The 4,221-nt window shown below is 33.2% G+C and overlaps 1 long non-coding RNA gene across 1 annotated transcript in view; it reads right to left on the bottom strand.

The window, feature by feature from the left end:
* Positions 1-552: 552 nt before the first annotated feature.
* The window catches only part of LOC115305980, a 15,311-nt gene continuing 11,642 nt past the window's right edge, over positions 553-4,221 (bottom strand). The window contains exon 5 of the long non-coding RNA XR_003915119.1: positions 553-706. This is a non-coding gene — a long non-coding RNA (uncharacterized LOC115305980). The remainder of the gene's footprint in view (positions 707-4,221) is intronic.

The raw sequence follows: 4,221 nt of genomic DNA, 5'->3' as shown, positions 1-4,221 counted from the left end.
ATATATCATGATACTTCATCCAGTACTTAACCAAGAGCCTCAACAACACATAAATCTTATGATACTTTGATGCAATCATAGTATTGTTTCATGCTATGCTTTTCAATTGTAGCTGAGCATTCATGATTGCTCTTGTAATAAGTACCATTTTTCTCCTCTGCTTCTCTCTTTGGCCAAAAAAATGGTATCTGGAAAGTGCTAAAAATTTGAAACCTCCAGGAAATTGTCCTGAAACTAGAAGCCAGCAGGAAATTGACCTGAATACACTATAGGCAGCATCCTAAGTGTTGTTTAAAATGTATTCCTTTTTAAGAGCAATAGCATTCATATCCAAGCCACTGAACTCTGTACATAGAATTTGACCTACAGTGTTATATTATCATAAGTTATAGCACAAGGACGCTTATACTTTTTATGGGATGAGTAATTTATCTGCAGAGCATGTTTAAGATAATTATTGAATATTGCAACTGCCATTAAAAGCTTGCTCAGTGTCTGTGCTGAGAAATTTCTACTGAAATTCTGCTTCCTTCACAAAACATTTAAAGATGCTTTGAGGAAAATACTTTTTGGTTTATTTATTTCCTGTTCTCTTGAGCTTTTTGCCTTGATTATAATTTGTTTTTCCAACAGGCATCTTTAGTACTTCTCCTAAGCATAATGGTCTTCTGTAGAGATGCTGAAACTGCTGTTTGAAGTTTGAAGTCTTCTCTCACATAAAAAAAGAGAAAAATAGTATATATCAAGCCCTTTAGAAAATGTAACACACACCCTTATCTTATTTGATTCTGAAATCAAATTGGTTAAACTCTTGTGTAACCTTCCCTTTTAAAGCCTTAGATTTTACAGTCAACTGAACTTATGAGATTACCCTTTCTATACAGTCTTCAGGCTGCCCTTCTACAGATGGAAGTTTCTCCTCAGTCTTTTACACGGCACACCATAATCACATGTTTTGCTCTTTTATATAGCTTCACTTTGCATCTGCAATCTGGTGCCTGCCTCGCCTCTCTTTACAACACCTAAGGATGCATATGACTTTGAGCACTAACTCCCCATGCACTTCCATCCTAAGGTACCGTATAAATGGAGGGAAATATAAATGTATCAGAACAGGAAGGGAAACTATATATCTGCCTCAGGTATAAAAGAGGCATGTTTTATATAACCATTTCCACATCCCTATAAATATTTCTACATTCCAAAAATGTATATGTTCACTATGCATGTGATATACACAAAGTATGAAAATTCATGTTTTTTCCCCTAGGTCCTTGTGCTTTTGAATGAAAGAATACATGAAAAAGTGACTATAAATAGCCTTTATTTTCTTGCTCTACCCAAGAAATCAATCATTTTTGGTAGTGCATAGAATGACCATATTTAAAAATTAATCTCTAGTAATTTCAGGGGCATCTTTTTATTATTTGTTTTACATTTTTAAGAGTAATACATATGTGTCATAAAACTTTTAGAAAACACTTTAAGAGAAAAATATCATATTTGATCTCAGGTCATTTTCACTATTAACATTTTTATGTATTACTCAAGATAAGTGAACATTTAATAAAATTGCGAGCATATTCTACACATGGTCTTATTTTCCATTACAATATATCATAAGCTCTTTGCTATATCATGAAATAGTCTTTTGTAACTTTGAGGTTGTTTTCAATTTTTCACTACTACAGGAAATATCATGTTAAAATTTCTATGCTTAAAAATATCCAATGTTTAAATATCTAAATACTTTTGTTGATCTCGGTTTCCTTAGGTCTGTTGACAAATTGTAAAGTTAAAATATCTTTGTCATGAAAGCTATCAATTTTTCCATTCTAATTATACCTTTGTTTTTACCACATTGTGATAAAAATACAATGATATAAAGGAAATGTGAAATGCTTAATGTCTCCAAAAAGCCTTCCTCTTGCAGAAAGTAACATATGCCTCATTCAACATCTTGTTAACTATATAGAACTAGGGGTACTGGGAATTTAACAAGGTATGCTGAAATAATACCAGATGGTCACCAAAGCACCTTATAGTATGAGAGGGTTCTGTTATTGATAAAAATTTATGAACACCTCAAAAATAAGAAAGCTAATTTGTAACACAGAATAATTGTTCTGTAGAGCAACCAGTGAATCTTGTTGGCAAATGGGAAGGAGAGATAACAGAGACCAAGATGCTAAAGAAAGAAGAAACTTCTATAAATAGGACTATGAATAAATTAGGTGCATTTATGGGAGGGGGGAAGAGCAGTTAAAAAAATAAAAAGAAACTGTGAGTGAAAATTTGAAACAAAATCGCCTCTTTTGAAAATGGGGGGTTACCTTGGGAGATAGTAGATACGTACTCTGGTAGTGGTGATCAGTAGAACTCAGGGCTAATGGTACAAGACCCCCTGAAGTTTCTGAGGAAGTGGGACCCTAGCTACTCAGAAGAACCATATTTTAAAAAATTAGTTTGTGGTGATAACATCAAAGAAGAAATCCTAAGAACAGAAAAATAAGTGAAATAACACCAACCTCATCCCCATAGATATATATTTATATTTTTCTTTAATTTTTAAAGTAGTCACAAAACTGTTACTATAAAGAGGAAAATATAAATGTTATTTAACAGTGTTAATAAATGTAAATAATTAATGGTTGCTATAAAAGGACACAAAATAAATATAAGAAATTAAGTGAAGAGACACACAGACATCGTGAATGTAGTGCCCTGCTTATAGGAGAAAATAAATCAGAAGCTGATTAAACTTACATAGGAAAAAAAAGAAAAAATAAAAACCAAAAAAATTTTAAATATAAAAAAATCAAGGAAAAATAGACACTACAGATACCATGGCAAGGGAGATAGAGGTTGCATATGAGATAAAGGGAAATAGAATCATTAAAAGCAAGATTAAAAAATGATTTGGAAAAATTGATAAGAAAAATGGATATTGGAGATCCAATAAATGCAAGATTGGAGTACTGCAAAAATAACAAAAAAGGAAAAACAAACTGGAAATATAGTGATTTAGAAAATCATAAGATTAAAGAAGACAAAAACTGAAAGGAAATGCTATTTTACCAGAAAAATTATCTCAGGAAAATCAACCCTGAGACACCTCCTGATACAATTAACTTTAAAAATAAAGAATGATTCTTTTGAGTACATACACACACACACACACACACACACACACACACACACAATATAAGAATAAAAAGTAGTCTGGCTTCAGATACTTCCACAGGAAGTATTTTTTTTCTTTTATAAAAATGAAAGAAAATGGGGTGCAGAGTAAAACACATTAAAAATACATACAAAAAAGGGACATTTGAAGGATGACAGAGTAGGAAGAACCAAGAATCCATTTTTCCATCTGAAAAACAATTGTACTGGCAGAAATTGTCTGAAGAGACCATTTTGGAATTCTGGAGTTTGAACATTTGTAGCCTCCATACAAAAGCTTTAATGGTAAATTGCTATTAATTTCAATTGCTTTCATCCATTAGTGTGATCGTAGCTACCCATTCCTACCTCCTCAGCCCCATGGCAGACAGCTGAGGGGATGGCAGCCACATTTCTGTCATGAGTTACTCTAATGAGGGTGAGCAATGATGACTTTGCCCACTGGATAGCAGGTCCTATGTTCTGATAGTGGATTTTTGCTTCTGTTAAGACGCTAGCAAGCAGCCTGGCCACCATGGTTCCAACCCCAGTGGCTGAAGTGGCTTTTACAAGACTTAAAGGACTTCACTTAATTTGAGGGGAACATTGAAATAATTATCTATACAGAGAATTTAGAAAGCCACCTCACAAGGCGATGGAAAACAGGGTCAGGAAAGACCTGAGACCTTAAACTATAACCTGAGACTGATTATGGGCACAGAGACACACTACCACGACTACAACAATGAACAGTTGACCTTGGGCAAAGTAAGATTCTGATTTCTAGAGTTACTACATTATAAAAATTCAATATTAACAAGAAAAAATAACAAGGCATTTAAAAAAAAGTATGGACTAATTAAAGAAACAAAATAAATTGACATAAAACTTATTTGAGGAAGACGATATCAGATATACAATACAAAGACTTTAAAACAACTGTCTTGGCATGATACTCTACATGGAAAACCCAATCGCCTCCACCAGAAGCCTTCTAGAACTGATCAATGAATTCAGTAAAGTCGCAGGGTACAAAATCAATGTACAGAAATCAGTTGC

Source organism: Suricata suricatta, chromosome 11 (genome assembly GCF_006229205.1).
Source record: "Suricata suricatta isolate VVHF042 chromosome 11, meerkat_22Aug2017_6uvM2_HiC, whole genome shotgun sequence".
NCBI lineage: Eukaryota > Metazoa > Chordata > Mammalia > Carnivora > Herpestidae > Suricata > Suricata suricatta.
Note: the sequence above shows the minus strand (reverse complement) of the source record. Positions and strands in the feature narration are given on the sequence as shown.